This window comes from Protopterus annectens, chromosome 4.part0 (assembly GCF_019279795.1).
Source record: "Protopterus annectens isolate FY-2018-M chromosome 4.part0, PAN1.0, whole genome shotgun sequence".
Lineage (NCBI taxonomy): Eukaryota > Metazoa > Chordata > Ceratodontiformes > Protopteridae > Protopterus > Protopterus annectens.
Window position 1 is genome coordinate 1,440,439,711 of NC_056733.1, and position 20,167 is coordinate 1,440,459,877.

At 42.8% G+C, this 20,167-nt stretch overlaps 1 protein-coding gene across 1 annotated transcript in view; it reads right to left on the bottom strand.

Moving 5' to 3' along the window:
• The window catches only part of NDFIP1 (Nedd4 family interacting protein 1), a 753,142-nt gene that overhangs the window by 596,059 nt on the left and 136,916 nt on the right, over positions 1–20,167 (bottom strand). The gene's annotated exons all lie outside the window — the stretch shown is intronic.

A 20,167-nucleotide genomic window follows, 5' to 3' on the forward strand; every position in this document is an offset into this window, starting at 1 on the left:
ATTACCAAAAGGGTACATAAAAAAAAGTTTACAATACTACAACCCTGTAGCATATACTGAACCCCCTAACTACAGTCTACATGATCTGGGTTCAGCTAGTGGCACAGGCATGGAATGGACCAAAGCAGAGAAGGTGACATTATGAGAGACTGATAACGTGTCCATCCTTGGCAGGGGCAGCCCCAGCAACAAACACCAAAAGCCCTGACTACGAACCAAATTATCCCGGTTCAACTAGTGGCTCAAGCATGGAAAGGTCCAAAGCAGAGGAGGTGTGAGAGACTGAATGACTTGACCCTCCTAGGGGGGGTGTTAAAGGGATCTGAAGTGGTGCGCCCGCTGGAACCATAGGGTTGAAGGACTGCAAATGGTAAGTGCACTGCAGAGAAACACATGCAGCACATAAGCTGGGTGTGGCCAAAGAGGCCAAAGGTCCACTCAGAGTCTAAATAGAGAAATAGCATATGTGGAGTTTACCAGCTCACAGGGAGAGATTAGGGCCACAGTTAGAGAAGCAAACAAGCCTGCCTGACTAGCAGACTGGCCTGGTTTCTATCACCAAACTCTTGCCCCTGATAAATGAGCATACCTTAGAGCTCACACTACGGTAGAGAATAAAGCCCCATGGGTCTGTCGCCCTAAGCCAGGAATAAAAGGGTGCTGGACTCTCACCACACAGGAAGAAAGGAGTACTCCAATAAGGTGAAGGCAGTGGAGCCACCGGATGGATCAGTCAGCAGGAAAATTAACAGCATATCACAACAGCAAACATTGGCAGATTTACTCATTACTGCAATAAAAAAAAAAGTCACAAATTAGTACCATTGCCAGTAATAATGTTAGGTAAGCCAGACCAAGCAGTAAATGCTACTACAAGTACAAACAGTAATGCTATATGTAAACGGTCTTTACTGTGATCGTGATCTTTATTTTATTTATTTAGTTTACATTTGTTGACCATGACAATCCGACTGGAGTCATGTCCATTTTCAGCGGAGGTCAGGGAGAAAAGCTCCAAGATACAACACATAAGACTACTTAATACAATTTATACATTGGTTACATACTTAAATGTCAAGTTATACAGTTCCAAAGTTTGAGAATACCCAGGTGTAAGACCAGGATATGTAATACAACTAAGCTAAAGTACAGTTTTTAACACCATACTAGAAAACAGATAGCCAAGTTTGATACATTGACATAGCCAGTTTAGTTTCAAATACTGCAGGAGTCTTTTCTTAAAATCACCTCAAGGTGGTTTGTAGGGTAATATCAGCTGGGAGGGAGTTCCAGGTTCTACCTACAGAGTTGACAAACAGAGTATCCAGCTGAGTTATTAGTTTTGACAGTTTGAACTAGCAATCTATTGGAAGATCGAAGAGGTCTAGGATTCTTATAGGGGATAATAATGTTTTTAAGTGCAGGTGTATTGTCAGGATGGTTAAGAACTTTATATGCCACAATAAGCTGGTTATACTGGATCAGGCTGGGCAGTTCTAGCCACCCAAGCTCGTTTAGATTGATACAATGGTGTGTCCTAAAGGGCACACCAGTGGCAAATTTGACAATGTGGCTGTAGCTGGTACAGAGTTTGTAGAGAACAGACTTGTTTAAGTTGGTGAGTAAAGGGGATGCGTAGAGAAGAGTTGAGAGTAGGTGAGAGCGTACAATGTCAATTCTAGCCAGTGGGATTAGGAAGGATTTAACCTTGTAAAGTGACCCTAGTTTTTTATTGATGGTTTTGATAGTCTGATTGACATGCAAGTCGAATTTAAGATTATTATCTATGATAACACCTAGTAATTTTGTAGAGGTGTCTGGGGAGATTATAGTGCCATTATTGGATTTTATGGTAAAGGAAACGCAGTGGACCTATGAGTCGGGGGGGGGGGTAGCAGCTTTGTGTTTTTGGAGTTTAAGATCAGAAAACTACCAGAAAGCCAGTTTTCCACTATGTTGAAAGTATTCTGGGTTAATGACCACAGATCTGTCTGGGATGTGGCCGAGCAGATCAGGGTGGAGTTGTCTGCATATTGAATACAGAGGACTTTTGGGATGACAGTGTAAAGGTCACTGATGAAAATGGAGAACAGAAGGGGCCCTAGTACAGAACCCTGGGGAACACCAAGAGAGTTGGGCAGGAGGTTAGATCGTTTTTTTTTGCCGAAGGACAGCCTGCTGTCTACCACTCAGATAAGACTGGAACCATTGAAGGGCTTTAGTATCTAGGCAGAATGTTTTCAGGGTGTGGATTAGTAGTTGCTGATCAACCATATCAAGCCAGAGCACAAGGTTTCTTAGAGCCTGTAACTGTAAGGTAAGTATATTAGGGGATCTGATCTCTTTTTGTTTTTTTAGTGTAATACAATTTTTTACGTTTTACAGGTTAGAAATGCTGCCTTTAGGGGGGTAATCTATATTTTTCTTATCTTTTGGAAGTAAGACAATTTTTTATGGGGGACAGCCTATTGATGCTTTAGACCCAGATCAGTAAATTAATGATAAAACAGAGTAAAATAACATCCATTGACCTTAGCAATTTGTAGTGGGCTAAATTCAAATTATACTTTCAGTCTGAGGATCTGCAGGGTAGCGTCCTTAGAGTTTAGTGAGCCTTTCAGGATGTTGTTTGAAGGGGAACCACCTGGGGATGAGAGTAAATTAGAAGACAGATATGTAACTACCTTAAGGCAACACAATACTGTATCACATTCTCAGGGAGCAGAAATTACAAAGCTTATCCTAATTTATGGTAACAGACACTTTTAGAGAAATGTGTGTGTAAGTTAAACAGCTTGGACAGTACACTAGTTAGTACACAGCATCTAAATAGAAAACTTAGAGTAGCGCTCTGATTTAGGAGTATCAGGCAATCCAATTATACCATCTACTCACAATTAGCTACCAAAAAATAGCATCTGAATCAGGAGGTTTCCCTATCTGACAAGGTTATAAGTATCAAACTAACAGTAATACAGTTCAGCTTCCTATCCTAAGACAGCAAGTTATTTATTTTAAGTAAAGCAAATTCCGTTCAGGATTGCCAAAGTAAATACGGTAAACTACTAGCTCCGTGAGCGCTTTTCTTACTCCTTTGTATGGAATGGTGCATTAAACATTTAAGAATGCTATAAGTAATGTGACATTCAATCAAATTAACCATGCAGGTTACAAACTGGCTCCATAACCACATGCAGCAAGCTATAGTAATACTTTAAAGCAGATATCTTGTGTAACACTTTGATTTACACATTTTAGGGGCAATGTAGCGTCAATTTGCTAGAGACGCAGATCAGTACTACAAGGTATAATATACACAAACCCAGAATTACAAAATTTCTCTAAAGATTCTCAAAAAACTTTCATATCTTGGTAGCTGGAAAACTAAGTTGCCAACTTTAAGAGCTTTCACATTATAGCAAACAATCCTTTCTGACTACTTGTTTGAGATACTTACAGAAATATGAAAAAGGTGCAATGTTATCAACAATATGCAAGTAGCAATCAATATCTTCCAAGATGTACAACTTGCATTGCAAATATCGACAGTTTTCATCATCTAAAGTTTCATATGATGCCATGCAACAGCTTGCAAGTCTATTTGGTTTGGAAATATTACACTGCATCTGGAAAGCTTGTATACCTTTTTAATTACTATTTAAAAAGCTAGCAATATTACCATTACAATGTATTACACACAGACAATAAATATTTTTCTCTCCCACCATACCCCCTCAATAGGTAGCTTTTAGTTATGAAAATATGAATACAAATAGGAACAACAAATTATAAACATGATTAATATCTGCACCACAGGAAATTCTAGATTAACAATTTTGTGTCTTCAAGACTTGCATTGTGCCTTATCTTATGCTGCTTAGTTAAGGAAACCACCCTCAAAAATGGCATTACACCACAATGATCTACAGGTTTTAAATGGAAGAATACAAAAAATAACTCACTTTACATTCGTAGCACAAAGTGAACTTTGTCATTCAGACCTACACAACAGCGCAAGTGAACAAAACTGCATTGCTTCGAACTCCATGTGCAGACAACATATACAGATACTAATACTGATACAACACATTGTTATTGTTGGATTAGTACTAGTATACAAGACATTTTTGCAGTGCAGTAACAAGTACAATAATATGCTCCAGAACTATTCTATTTACAGGTCTTCTTCAGTACTCAAATATATTGCACAGATGATAATACTGCACAGATCAGAATCTGACAGCTTTCAAATTCCACTGAATGTTAGTTTGGCATATTGCACAGAATGCTAACGTGGCAAAGTTAATATTGCACATAAAGGTACAAAACTGTACTTTCCTAGACTTACTGCATATGTCTGAGAATTACTTCAGCATTGTTACTCCAGACTTCGATGACCAGCATGGCATATGTTATTACTGAAGTTCAGAAGTTTTGTGGAAAAAAGCTTTAATTAAATCTGGTGGTTTTGCAACGCAAGCTACGCTATCTCCTGTCTGAAGGCAAACATGAAAACAGACCGTGGGCAGGATGAGTGCGGTCCTTGACTATTTTTCATGGCTCTGCTGAGGCACCGAGCAGAGTACAAGTCTTGGACAGATGGGAGCATGGACATGATCATTCTCTCTGCCACTTTCACCACCCTCTGAAGAGATTTGCGATTTGAAACGGTGGAGTTTACATACCACACAGAGATTATTATAGTCAGAATGCTTTCGACGGTACCACTGTAGAAGGTTGCGAGAGCAGAAGGTGGTAGTTTTGCTCTTCTCAGCCTTCTCAGAAAGTGAACAAAAAAGCGGAAAAAGAACGCCTGTGTCCGCTATCCGAAACTCAAAATGAATTGCCGTCTTCCTCTGCAATGCCAATCAAACAAACAGGCAGCAACTGCCAAACAAAATGGTCCAGGGATAAAGAACAAAAGTAAACTGGAATGCCTCCAAGGTGATCCGAAAGAAACCAACAATGACAACAGTTTGGCGCAAAAACGCCTCTAACTGCTAAACGCACCTGCCGCAAACTGTTGAATAAAGTGTCCAATAGTATCCAACAGATAATATCCACAGACCCAAGGTAAAAGCAAGTTCCGTATGAATGTAGGTTAAGCGCTTTCACTCACACAAAGTGAACTTCATCAGAACAACTCAAACACTAATTCCAACTGTTTAAATAAACTCTGTGGTACCAAATTATTTATTGTCCGTCATTGTTGGTTTCTTTCGGATCACCTTGGAGGCGTTCCAGTTTAATTTTGGTCTTTATCCCTGGACCATTTCGTTATTATTTGGTAGTTGCTGCCTGTTCGTTTGATTGGCATTGCAGAGGAAGACGGCAATTCATTTTTGGTGAGTTTCGGATAGCGGACACAGGCGTTCTTTTTCCACTTTTTTTTTGGTGCACAAGGAGCGCTTGCAGCCACCGATTCTCAGAAAGTGAAGATGCCATTGCACTTTAACTTTCTTGACACTGTAATTAGTGTTTATTGACCAAGACAAGTCTTCCGCGATACGCACCCCTAGGAACCCGGTGCTCCATCACCCTCTCCGCGATACACACCCCCAGGAACCTGGTGCTCCATCACCCTTCTCCACTGTTTCTCCTTTGACTGAGTGGAGAATGAGCTCCATGCCTCTTCTTGTGTCACTCACAAGTACTACTTACCATGCTTAACTCTCCCACTCTTTTTTCCTACTCCTTTTTTAAATACTGTTAAACTAAGATGAATTTATTTCATACTAATGCCTTTTTCTAATTTTTGTATTAAATATTTCTGTAAGTTTTGTAGTATGTTTTTCACTGTTTTTTTAACTGGAGCTTTTCTCCCCGGGCCTCCACTGAAAATGGACATGTATCCAGTTGGACTAGCCCGGTCAACAAATGTAAAATAAAAATAAAAAATAAATAAAAATGATTTCCTTTGTTTTATCCACGTTGAGAGCCATGTGATTGTTGTTTCAGTCAGTTGGCCTTTCTGTAGGCTTTTTCATCACCACACCCACCACTGTAGTATCATCCGTAAACTTAATAATTTGCTTTATGTTATACCTAACAATGCAGTTGTGTGTCAGGATGGTGAACAGCAGGGGATTCAGGGCACATCCTTGAGGTACTCCAGTGTTCTCTGTGATGCTCCTTGAGGTGTTGTTGCCTGTGCATACCTTTTGTGGTCTAATCAATAAATTCCAGAATCCAGGTGCATAAAGGAGGGTGCAGTAACAGATGGATGGGTAGGGGAATGGGGAAGAAGGAATTATTGAAAACTGGAGGCTTACAGACTACCAGTACAGCAATGGATGGGATTGTTCTGTGGAGTGTCCTTTTGGAGGTATTCTGCTAGAGAGCTGACTAACTGCACCTCATGTATACATTTTTTATTTACGATCAAAATTGCACTGCAGTGCAAGAACGTGGGAGGCTTTATATCTTCTATAGCCTTTATACATTTTTTATTTACGATCAAAATTGCACTGCAGTGCAAGAACGTGGGAGGCTTTATATCTTCTATAGCCTTGACTGGCTGACTAGCAGAAAAACCAAGCTAGAACTAAGCCGTAAATTTGGAGAAAACTTTATGTAATCCATAGAGGTTAACTGATCAGAGATGCAGATGCATTTGTATCTCACTGACAGTTCAGGCAGACTAAGGTAACAGAACCTAGCATCAGTGGGGAAGTGGTACACATTAAGGGTGGTAGGTTCCTCTAAAGTCGTTTGGGTGGAAAAGGGTTAGATACACAGACCTGGAAAAAATAACAAATGAACTAAAAATGGTAACAGTTCAACCTGCTAAGTCATGGGATGTGAACACTAAGTACAGAGGGAGTTCGATACAGCCTGTAAGCACATGATCACCCTGGAATACCCAGCTAAATGTGATGCTTCTTGACAGAAGAAAACTAAAATAAAAACCAAGTAATAACATTAGCCACTCCAACTTGACTGCAAAGATTCTTACCTGAAGCAGCCCGTAGTACAGTGGACAGCTAGTTTCTAGGCAGCTGTACTGAAGAGAGGAAGGGGGCAGTTGAACATGAGGATTCAATTCAAAACACAGATCAAATGCAGCGAGACCCCAGCAGGATGTAAATAAGCCTGTAGTACAGAGGATGACTATTTCCTAGATGGTCACAAAAGACAATGGAGACCATATATATATATATATATATATATATATATATATATATATATATATATATATATATATATATTTAGAAAGACTCCATTCAAATGAATGCCCATATTAGGGACCTTATGGTAAGGGATCAAAGATGGTACTCTATCTTGGTCATGCTCCATCTCTCAAGCAGCTACTGACAATGTGGATCACAGGACCCCTTAAAGTGTCTTCAAAAACCACTGTGACCTGCCCGACATTATATTATAATTTACTGCCCCTTGCATCTTAGGTCAATTCCAGTAAATTACCTTACACATGGCTTTTGGATTACTGTTATCCTCCTGAACATGATATTTATGCTACCATGGATGTTGTAGGTGCAAAGTAAATTTAGCAATGACTACTATGTTGATAGTACAGTAATATACACTCTTACCATAACACATCTCCTGCTTCTTACTGTTGCAGTATCCGTTACTCTTGGGATGGCCTAACGTCTGGCCAGCTTTGAAATACAACACCCGGAAGGTGCAGGAGACATGTCCTACGTGCAAGGTACATATGTGACATACTGACACTGCCCCATAAGAAAGTACAGCCGTGTACACTTAACATAAATGTAGATGTTCAAGTGTATCCACTGTTGCAGTCATTGCATTTGGGTTATCTGCTTGCAGTAACCCTCAGTCGTCTTGATTAAAAAAGTCTTAGGTCCTGCGTCAGTTGCTGTCCCTTCTTCCATTACGTCAGGTCGTCAAGGGTATAAAACATGCAGCCGATGCCATTACATCAGTTTTTCTTGCCCCAGATGTCAGGTGCCCCCCTAATGGAAAGCAATCAAATCTATAAATACAAGGATATACCTCAGACAAAAAAACAAATACACCAAAAAGCTTTTAGAGCATAGTTAAGTGACAGTAGAGGTATAGCCGAAAGAAGAAAGGGAGCTGGAGGGAGGGTAACCTGGACTGCAACAGTGAATACACTAACATCTACATTTATGATAAGTGTACACAACTGTACTATGTTCTTAGTGTTTCACTCTTGCAGTCACTACATTTGGGAAGATTCTCAAAGCTAAGGTTGGGAGGAGGAATTTAAATAGAATGAGGACCAGCTATAATGCCCTGCAAGACTGCAGTGGCAAAACCAGCTCTGGATTTAGAGAAAATTGGCAAATGATAATGGTTGGTGAAAGTATGTACAGAATTCCAGGTAGCAGCTTCTAGGATGTCCCTAGTAGGGACGTCCCTGAGAAAGGCTGTAGAGGTAGATGCAGCCCTGGTTGAATGAGGACTGATGCCCTGTGGGATAGGTTTTCCATAGTGCTTATAGCAGAAATGAATGCAGCGGCCTATCCATTTTGAAATGGTTTGTTTTGAAATAGCTTTCCCCGCTGTCCCTGCAGCAAATGCCACCAGCAGTTGTTCAGATTTCCTTTGAGGTTTAGTCCTGTCCAAGTAAAATCTAAGCTGTCTGTGCACATCTAAAGAGAGTGTAGTATTCGTCCCCCTTTCTTCTGTGGGTTAGGAAAGAAGGTAGGCAAATGAATGGACTGATTAAGAGCCACAATGGATTCCACCTTGGGCATGAAGGAGGAATTGGTTCTGAGGGACACCCTGTCCGCATGAAAGATGATGAAAGGTTCCACTGCCATAAGGGCCTGTAATTCAGATACCCTACTTGCAGAAGTGATTGTTAAAAGGAAAGCTGTTTTCCAGGAAAGAAATTTTAAATCTGCAGTAGCAGCTGGCTCGCAAGGAGGATGAGAGAGTTTCTCCAAGACAAAGTTAAGATCCCAGGCTGGAGTTGGAGCTCTCCTGGGTGGCCTTAAATTTTTGGCCCCTCTGAGGAACTGCTTGAGCAGTGGGTGAGAGAAGAGGGGAGGCTCTGTGCCTTAATGAGCTGAAATGGCTGAGGCATGAATTTTGATGGAGGAAAAAGACAAGCCCTTATGAAGCATCTCAGTAAAGTATTGCAAAATCTGAGGTAAATTGGGTACTGCTGTGTTCATTCCTTGAGATTCGTTCCAGGCACAGAACCTTTTCCATTTGGGAGCATAAGAGTTTCTAGTACTAGGCCTCCTTGCCTCTAAAATGATATCCATCACTGATTTATTGAGGGATGGTAAAGGAGAAATTAGGTAATTAGCCAGGCTGCTAGGTTCAGAGTTTGCAGCTGAGGGTACAAAATCTGGTTCTCTTGCTAAGACAACAGGGAAGGAGTCTGAGGCAGGTGCCATGAAGCCAAGCGTGACACACTACGCAAGAGTGGGTACCAGTGTTGGCGAGGCCAGTCTGGTGCAATTAAAATCGTCCTTGGCCTGTCCTGTTTGATCTTTAGTAGTACCTTGGAGAGCAGAAGCAGAGGAGGAAAGGCATAAACTGATAGGTTTTTCCAGCTGAAGGATAGAGAATCCACTTTCCAAGCAAGTTTGCGGGGAATCCTTGTGCAAAATTTGTCCAGTTGATGGTTCTGGGGGGAGGCAAACAGGTCTATATCTGGGGTCCCCCATTTGCTTGTCAACATGTCGAAAACCCTTGGTTCCAGTTTCCACTCGTGTGGGTCCATGAGGTTTCTGCTTAGTCCGTCTGCCAGTGTATTTTGTTTTCCTGGCAGGAATTGAACTTGTAAATTCACTTGGTAGCTCAAGGCTGTGTTCCACAACGCCATGGCTAGTCTGCAGAGGGGGTAAGAATGTGTACCCCCTGCTTGTTTATGTACCACATGACAGTGGTGTTGTCAGTCTTTACCATTAGTGGTCCTGGAAGAATGTGGTCCTTGAAGGCTGTCAGAGCATTCTGTACAGCTAACATTTCCTTTTAATTTATGTGCAGGTGCATTTGACTTGGGTTCTATTTGCCCTGAATGTACTTCCCTGCCAGTTGAGCCCCCCATGCATAGTCTGATGTATCTGTTAAGGTTTGGGCAGCAATGGGTAATGTGAATGGTAGTCCCTTGTTTTGGTGGCAGGCCTCTTCCGACCAAAGGAACTCTAGGCGTAGGCAAGGTAGGATAGGAATCCTTGCTTCTAGATCCTGTGAATGTTGACACCATAGGCTTTTGAGATACCATTGTAGTTTCCTCATATGCAGCCTTGCATATGGAATTAGAAGAATGCAGGAGGCCATGAACCCCAAAGCTTACAGTATTTGCCTTGCAGATAGCTGGGTTTCTGTGGCCACTTGTTTGAAGTAAGTTGTCAAATTAATCCATTTCTCTGGCGTGAGGAAAGCCATCTGGGAAGTTGTATTCAAGCTTACTCCCAGGAATATAATTTGACAGGGTACCAGGTGGGATTTCTTTTCGTTTATAGTGAACCTCAGACAAGTCAGTACCCTATGTACAAAAGGCCAGATGATTCAAAAGAATGTCCTTGCTTTCTGCCTCAATTAGACAATCGTCCAGGTATGGGTATATCTGAATATTTCTTTGCCTGCAAAATGCAATGACTGGAGCTAGGTACTTTGTGAATACCCTGGGTGCAGTAGATAAGCCAAAGGGCAGTGCAGAGAACTGATAGTGCATGTAGCCTGCTTTGAAGCGTAGGTATCTGCTGCAAGATGCCCTGATAGCGATGTACAAGTATGCTTCTTTTAAGTCTAGTGTTTCCAACTATGCATGCTTGCCTAGCATAAGAAGCAGCTGGTAAAGAGTCAGCATTTTGAATTTTGGAATCAACAGAAAGGTATTTAGAATAGAAAGGTCCAGGATAGGACGCCATGTATTGCCTTTTCTGGGTACCAGGAAAAAGTCTAATAGAAACCTTGTCCCTTTTCCTCTTCTGGTACCAACTGAATAGCCCCCATGTTTAAGAGAGACAGTACTTGATTTTGGGCCTCTGCCCACTGATTTGGGGGTAGATCTGGCCACCAGTTTGGTGTTGGTAACATGTGAAAATGAAATCTGTATCCTTGGGACATTATATTTAAAAAGTACAGTTGTGTACACTTACCATAAATGTAGATGGTAGAGTATATTCACTGTTGCAGTCATTACATTTGGGAAATCTGCTGGCAGGTTGCCCTCAGTCAGCCTGATTAACAAAGTCTTAGGCCCTGCGTCATGGGCCTGCAGGACAGCAGGAGCAAAACTAGCTCTGGATTTAGAGTAGAGGGGTAAATGGTAATGTTTGGTGAAATTATGAACTGAGCTCCAGGTAGCAGCTTCTAGAATGTCCCTGGTAGGAACCCCTCTGAGAAAGGCTGCAGAAGTAGATGCAGCCCTGGTGGAATGAGACCTGATCCCCTTGGGGATAGGTTTACCATGGTGCATATAGCAGAAACGAATGCAATGACTTATCCATTTGGAAAAAGTCTGCTTTGAAATAGCCTTTCCCTCTGCCCCTGCAGCAAATGCCACCAGTAGTTGTTCAGATTTTGTTAGATATTTTGTCCTGTTTAAGTAGAATCTAAGTTGTCTGTGTACATCCAATGAATGCAGAATCCGCTCACCCTTGTTCTGTGGATTGGGGAAGAAAGTTGGCAGATGAATGGTCTGATTAAGAGACACACCGGATACCACCTTAGCAATGAAAGATGGACTGGTCCCGAGAGCCACCCTGTCCGGATAAAAAATAATGAAAGGCTCCACTGCCATAAGAGGCTGTAATTCTGAAATCCTTCTAGCTGAAGTGACTGCTAAAAGAAAAGCTGTTTTCCAGGAGAGAAATTTTAGGTCTGCAGTAGCAGCTGGCTCAAAAGGAGGGAGAGTGAGTTTTTCCAAAACAAAATTGAGGTCCCATGCAGGAGTTGGTGCTCTCCTGGGAGGTCTTACATTTTTGGCCCCCCTGAGATACTGCTTTAGCAGAGGATGAGAGAAGAGGGGAGGTTCTGTGTTTTAATGAGCTGAAATGGCAGAGGCATGGATTTTTATGGAAGAAAAAGGATAGGCCCTTGTGAAGCATCTCAGTTAAGTATTGCAGAATCTGAGGAATATATTGGGCATTGCTTATTCCTTGTGACTGGTTCAATCTTTTCCATTTGTCAGCATAAGATTTTCTAGTGCTAGGTCTTCTAGCCTCCAAAATGACATCCATGACTGGTTTGCTTTGGGATCCCAAGGGTGAAATTAGTTGATTAGCCATGCTGCAAGATTCAAAGTTTGGAGCTGTGTGTGCAGAATTTTGTAGTTCTGCTGATACAGTAGGCAAGGTGTCTGAGGCAGGTGCCACGGAGGAAGGTGTGACACTTTGCACAGGAGTGGGTACCAGTGCTGGCAAGGCCAGTCTGGAACAATCAGATTCATTTTTGGTTTGTCCTGTTTGACCTTTAGTAGAACTTTAGAGAGCAGAGGCAGAGAGGGGAAAGCAGACTGACAGGGCCATCCACTTTCCAAGCTTTTTTGTGATGAACTCTTGTGCAGAATTTGTCCAATTGAAAGTTCTGGGGTGAGGCAAAAAGATCTATGTCTGGGTTCCCCCATTTGCATGTCAACATGCTGAAAACTAGTGGTTCCAGTTTCCATTCGTGTTGGTCCATTAGATTTCTACTTAGTTCGTCTGCCAGAGTATTTAGCTTTCCTGGCAGGAATTGAGCTTGTAGTTGTATCTGATAGGTCAAGGCAGTGTCCCACAACATCATGGCTAATGGCTAGTCTGCAGAGTGGGTAGGAATGTGTACCCCCCCCCCCGCTTGTTTATGTACCACATAACTGTGATGTTGTCTGTCTTTATCAGTTGCTGTCCTGGATGAAGGTAGTCCTTGAAGGCTGTCAGAGCATTCTGTACAGCTAGCATCTCTTTCCGATTGATATGTAGGTGCATTTGATTTGGGCTCCACCTGCTCTGAATGCACTTCCCTGCCAGATGAGCCCCCCCAAGCATAGTTTGATGCGTCTGTTAGGGTTTGGGCGGCAGGGGGAGTGAATAGCAGTCCCTTATTTTGGTGGCAGGCCTCTGCTCACCATAGGAACTCTAGTTGCTGGCAAGATATAATAGGAATCATTGTTTCCAGGCTGTGACAATGTTGACTCCATACACTTAAGTACCACTGATGTTTCCTCATATGCAGTCTTGCATATGGAATTCGAAGAATGCAGGAGGCCATGTACCCCAAGGTCTGCAGAATTTGTCTTGCAGAAAGCAGGGTTTTTGTGACCACCTGTTTGAAGTCAGTCATCAACTGAATTTGCTTTTCTGGCGTAAGGTAAGCCATCTGGGCAGTTGTACTCAAGCTTGCACCCAGGAATGTAATTTTTTTGAGAGGGTACCAGTTGTGTTTATGGCGTACCCTAGACAAATTAGAACACTTTTTACAAACACCAGATGCTTTAGAAGAATTTCCTTGTTTTCTGCCTGAATTAGACAATCGTCCAGGTATGGATATATTTTAATATTTCTTTGCCTGCAAAATGCAATTACTGGTGCCAGCACTTTGTGAAGACCCTGGGTACAGTTGATAAGCCAAAGGGCAGTGCAGAGAACTGGTAATGCAAGTAGCCTGCTTTGAAGCAGAGGTATCTTCTGCAAGATTCCCTGATGGGGATATGCAGGTAAGCCTCTTAAGTCTAGAGTTGCCAACCAGGCATCTTTGCCTAGCATAGGTAGTAGCTGCTGAAGAGTCAGCATCTTGAATTTTGGTATGTCCAGAAATGTGTTTAGAGTGGATAAGTCCAGAATTGGACACCATGATTTGCCTTTTCTGGGTACCAGGAAAGGTCTGGAATAGAAACCTTGTCCCTTTTCCTCTTCTGGTACTGGTTGAATAGCCCCCATGTTCATGAGGGACAGAACTTGTTTCTGGGCTTCTGCCCACTGATTTGGGGGCAGATCTGGCCATCCGTTTGGGATTGGCAACATGTGGAAGTGAAATCTGTATCCCTGGGATACTATATTTAAAACCCATTTGTCCTGGGTAATAAGTTGCCAGTTTCCTGCATGAAGTGCTAGTTTTCCCCCCAAAGGAGCGGCTAAGAGGTAAGTGCTCAGTGATTGTAGAGGGAAGTCATTGAGACTGTTTACCATTGGGAGGTGCCTTGTTGCTTCCAGATTTGGAGGTGGAGGCACCCCACTGTTTTGCTCTAAAAGTTCCTTGTGACTGAAACCTGGAGCTTTTGGAATGTCTTGACTTGAGCGTCTCTCGAGGGGGCTGGAAAGGACCAGTTCTTAGTAGGCCAGTGCCTACTAAACCTTGGAGGTTGCACTTATAAGAAATCTTTCACAGTTTGCATAGATTTAGCTTTATCTTCCAACTTTTAACACTTCTTCAGCCTTATTACCATTACCTGTTGTAAGGGAGCATCCAACAATTTTGCTTTAACATAGTTAAGCAGAGTTTGCTCTTTGAGCCAACCATGCCTTCTTATTACAGATCCAGTTACAGCAGCCCTGCATGAGGCCTCCAAGGAATCAAAACCACATTGTAAAGTATGTTTTCCAACTTGTTCAGCTGAATGCAATAAATCCTGCAATTCCTTATTTTCCACACAGTCAGATATTAACATAATTTTCTGTTTAAGTAGTCCCATGATATGCTGTTGATATTTAAGCATATGAAATTGACAGTTTAAAGCCCTGAATGCCAAGGTTGCAGACGTGTAAACCTTCTTACCCCATCTATCCAGCACCCTGGAATCTCTATCAGGAGTACGATTTTTGGCAGAAGAGGCCTTACTGCCCTTGGGACCCTGAAAAATGGTTTCAGGATCAGCAACAGGGTTTTTGAAAAGGAATTTATGGGAGTCAGGAACCCTGTAGTATCCGTCTGGCTTACAAGGAGCCGGAGGCAGAGAATCAGGAGTCATATCAACAATGTCTAGAACAGGAGGTATAGCCAAAGGCCTATGCTGAGGAAGAAGAAGAAAATTCCTAAGTCTCATTTTAGATTCAGAGAAATCCTGACTTTCCCAGTGGAAATGTTCCCTTAAGGCATGTAAAGTTTCCCCAAAAGAAAAATCCCCAGGGGGAAGAGGCAAAAGGAATGGAATCCTCTGCATCAGAGTCCTCATAAGTAGGAATAGACAAATCCTGTTCATTAGAAGAGTCAGAAGATCTGTTCAGAAGATTCATAATCAATGTCTTGCCTAGGCCTCTTAGGAGGGGGATGGCTACTCCGGATCAGAGTAATTAAATCTTCAGCCATTTTGATCATTTGTTTTTTAGGCATAGGGGCCTGCATATGTGGCCCAGGCGTCGGTTTTTTAGACAGATTTAGATTTTGGCCTTAGTTTTGAAGATGGCGTTGGGCTAATATACAAATCTGTAGGCCTGAAAACACCCTCAGAAGCTGGTGCCTGCACAGCGGCTCCGGACCCATCTAAGGTAAAGACATCCGCGGGTTCCAGAACTGGAGCATCTTGCGGCATACCAGACTCCGAATGGGTCTCAGTAGAGGCCTGCAAATCAGAAGTAGCGGGTATCAGGGGCTGCAAAAGCACCTCACTGAGTATAGGCGAACCGGCGACTGGCATAGGAGAAGAGTCATCGGTTTTGGACCTAGACGGTCTGTCTTTTTCTTTGCGTTTTTTTAGGTATTCCGGTAGTCGGATTGCTAACTGACGACATTTCTGGATAGTTAAATCTTGAGCCAAAATATTTAGAAGCAAAAATATACTGACATCTAATCATGCATTGATTGAATTTAGCACAAAACAGACAAGGCACGCTGTGGTCAGGGCCTAGGCAAGGAATACAGTACAAATGAAAATCCTTATGAGGTATTTGCTTCCCAATAGTAAAGCAATTATTAACTTTTACGGACATCGGTAAGGAGCAAAAAAAAAAAAAAAAAGTTTCCCCAATGGGGTACTTGGCTTTTAGTTGAAGACTTCGGTTCTAAAACTCGAAAACGAAAATTTCAGGAGTCTGCCGACCAGCACTTGCAAACTGCTTCTGCTTCGGGCACTGCCCGGCAAGAAAGACGATGTAACGGCGTCGGCTGCATGTTTTATAACCCTGACGACCTGACGTCATGGAAGAAGGGACAGCAACAGACGCAGGACCCAAGACTTTGTTAATCAGGCCGACTGAGGGCAACCTGCCAGCAGATTACCCAAATGTAATGACTGCAACAGTGAAACACGAAGAACATCCCATTTGTCCTGGGTAATGAGTTCCCAGTTTTTGGTCTGCAGACCAATCTTTCCGCCTAAAGGAGCATTCAGTTGGGAAGTGCTTGGTAGCTTTAAAAGGAAGTCATTGAGACAGTTTTCCATAGGGGGGAAGTCTTGCTACTACCAAGTATGGGTGTGGAAACTCCCCACTGCCTAGTCTTGTGTGCCCCTTGGGACTGAAACCTGGGGTTTTTGCTGTGTCTGGGTTTGGGTTTGGCTTGAGCAGACCTGGAAGGGGCTGGAAAGGACCAATTTTTAGAGGGCCAGTGCCTACTAAATCTTGGACGCTGAACTTGTAAGAAATCTAACAGTTTGCATAGATTTAGCTTTATCTTCCATCTTTTTAAGAACTTCCTCAGCCTGGTTGCCAAACAGGCTGTTCTGATTTAAGGGAGCATCCAACAATTTAGCTTTAACATGATCAGGCAAACTTTGCTCCTTAAGCCAAGCATGCCGTCTGAGCACAGACAGTACAGTTGTGTACACTTACCATAAATGTAGATGTTAAGAGTGTATTCACTGTTGCAGTCATTACATTTGGGGTAATCTGCTGGCAGGTTGCCCTCATTCGGCCTGAATAATAAATAAAGTCTTGAGTCCTGCGTCGGTTGCAGTCTCCTCTTCCATGATGTCAGGTTGTCAGGGGTATAAAAACTACAGTTTTGTAACTACCATAAATGTAGATGTTAGAGTCTATACACTGCTGCAGTCATTACACTTGGGCTATCCTGCCGTCAGGCAGTCCCCTCAGTCGGCCCGAGTTCCAAAGTCTTGGTCCGGCGTCGGTTGCTGTCGCTTCTTCCCTGATGTCAGTGCGTCAGGGGTATACAAGATGCAGCCGACGCCATTTTCTTCAGTTTTTCTTGCCCCAGATGTCAAGTGCCCCCAAAAAGGTAGGCCATGCAAATTTCTAATAAAACATACACGAGAAAAGCAATCGAAAACTTTCAGTTGCCAGCAAATACTCCCCAAATGGTAGAAGGGTTATGCAAGTACCAGCAAGTAAGAGAAGGAGGGAGGGTAACCTAGACTGCAGCAGTGTATACACTCCAACATCTACATTTATGGTAGGTACAAAACTGCACTATGTTCATCGTGTTACACTGCTGCAGTCATTACACTTGGGTAGAATTCCAAAGCTGAGGTAGAGTGGCTGGTTCTATAAAGCATTAGGGGTGGCTATAAGGCCCTGCAGTACTGCAGTGGCAAAGCCAGCTCTGGATTTAGAGTAAAGAGGCAGATGGCAATGCTTGGTGAAGGTATGTACAGAACTCCAAGTTGCTGCTTCCAAAATGTCCTTGGTAGGTACTCCTCTGAGGTAGGCAGCTGAAGTGGCTGTTGCCCTGGTGGAATGAGACCTAATGCTGTTAGGTACAGTTTTCCAATGGTGTGTACAGCAGAAACGTATACAGTGCCCTATCCATTTTGAAATGGTCTGTTTTGAAATGGCTTTTCCCTGTTTTCCTGCAGCATATGCTACAAACAACTGCTCAGTTTTCCTTGAAGGCTTTTGTTTTGTCCATGTAGAAGCATAACTGCCTGTGTATGTCCAAGGAATGCAGTAGCCTCTCCCCTTTATTCTGTGGATTTGGATAAAAAGTTGGCAAGTGAATAGTTTGGTTTAGAGCCACACTTGAAACCACCTTAGGCATAAAAGTAGGGTTTGTTCTTAAATACACCCTGTCTTGGTGCAAAATTATGAAAGGTTCCACTGCCATTAGTGCCTGTAATGCTGAAACTCTTTGTGCTGAGGTTACTGCCAGGAGCAGAGCAGTTTTCCAAGAGACATATTTTAAGACTGCTGAGTTAGCTGGCTCAAAAGGAGGTAAAGTTAGATTTTCCAAGACAAAGTTGAGGTCCCAAGTTGGAGTTGGTGCTCTATGGGGAAGTCTTATGTTTTTAGCCCCTCTGAGGTACTGTTTTAGCAAAGGATTAGAAAAATTGGTGGGTCTCTGTTGTAATGAGCAGAGATGGCAGAGGCATGGATCTTAATGGATGAAAAGGAGAGGCCTTTGTCCAGCATCTCAGTTAAATATTGTAGTGTTTGAGGAATATCTGGGACAAGAGGGTCAAGACTGTGAGCCTGGTTCCAGGCACAGAATCTCTTCCATTTTTCCGAACAGGCTTTCCTGGTGCTAGGCCTTCTGGCCTCCAGAATGACATCCATAACAGCTTTGGAGAGAGGCATTGCTTGCTTGACTAAGGAATCTGCCATGCAGTCAGGTTTAAAGTTTTGAGCTGGCCGTGAAGTATCCGATTGCTTTGCCGAGTCAGAAGTTGTGGGATTTGAGGTAAAATCCATGGTGGACCTTGTGCCAAGTTCTTTAAGATTGGGTACCAGTGCTGGCGTGGCCAGTCTGGGGCAATCCAGATCATCTTTGTTTTTTTTTGTCTGGCTTTTATGAGTACCTTTGAAAGGAGAGGTAGTGGTGGGAAAGCGTATACTTGTAGGTTTTTCCAGCTGAATGAGAGGGCATCCACTTTCCATGCTTCTGGGTGGTAAGTCCTTGTGCAGAATTTCTGTAGCTGGCAATTCATTGGGGATGCAAACAGATCTATGTCCAGGCTCCACCATTTTTGTGCTATCATCCTGAACATTTGTGGATGTAATTTGCACTTGTGCGGATCCATGATGTTTCTGCTTAAGTCATCTGCCAGTGTGTTTTTCTCTCCTGGCAGGAATTGTGCTTGCAGATGAACTTGAAAGGTTAGAGCTGTGTTCCACAAGGTCATGGCTTGTCTGCAGAGGGGATATGAATGAGTGCCCCCCTTGCTTGTTTATGTACCACATAACTGTGGTGTTGTCTGTCTTTAGTAGTAGTTGTCCTGGATGCAGAAGGTCCTTGAAAGCTATAAAGGCATTTTGTACAGCTAGCATCTTTTTGATTGATGTGAAGATGCCTTTGTTCTGCGGGCCACTTGCCCTGAATACATTTTCTTGCCATATGCGCTCCTCAGGCGTAATCCGAAGCATCTGTTGTCAGTGTTTGCCTGGCTGTGGGTTGAGTGAAAGGCTGTCCCTTGTTGAGGTGACAGGCTTGAGCCCACCATCGAAACTCCTGTTGAAGGCAAGGAATAAGTGGTATTACTGTTTCCAAACTGTGACAGTGTTGAGACCAGACACTCTTTAGGTACCACTGTAGTTTCCTCATATGCAGTCTGGCATATGGAATTAGTAGTATGCAGGATGCCATGTAACCCAAGGCTTGCAGAATTTTTCTTGCATGGAGTTGGGTCTTTGTTGCCATCAATTGGAAATATTGAGCCAGTTGTCCTTACTTGTCTGGCGTGAGATAAGCCATCTTTGCATTTAAGCTGGCACCCAGGAATATTATCTCATGTGAGGGCACTAATTTTGACTTCTTTTCGTTTAATGTGTACCCTAAGCAAATCAGCAATCTTTTTACAAACGCCAGATGCTTTAGAAGAATGTTTTTGCTCTCTGCTTGAATAAGGCAGTTGTCCAAGTATGGGTAAATTTGAATTCCCTTTTGTCTGCAGAATGCAATTACTGGTGCCAGGCATTTTGTAAAGACCCTGGGCGCAGTAGATAAGCCAAAGGGCAGTGCAGAGAATTGGTAATGCATTGAACCTGCTAAGAATCTGAGGTATCTTCTGCAATTTTGTCTGATAGGGACATGCAGGTATGCCTCCTTGAGGTCCAAAGTTACGAGCCAAGCTTTCTTGCCCAGCATGGGAAGCTGCTGCTGTAGTGTCAACATTTTGAATTTTGGAACATCCAGGTAAGTATTTAGAAAAGAAAGATCCAGAATGGGCCTCCAGGCTTTGTCCTTTCTGGGAACCAGAGAGAGTCTTGAGTAAAATCCTTGTCCTTGCTCCTGTGTTGGTACCTTTTGAATAGCTCATGTCCATGAGTGCTGTAATTTGTCTTTGAGCCTCTGCCCATTGATTCGGTGGCAGATTTGGCATTCCTTTTAACCGTGACAGAGTGTGAAGGTGGAACCTGTAACCTTGAGATACAATATTGAGAACCCATTT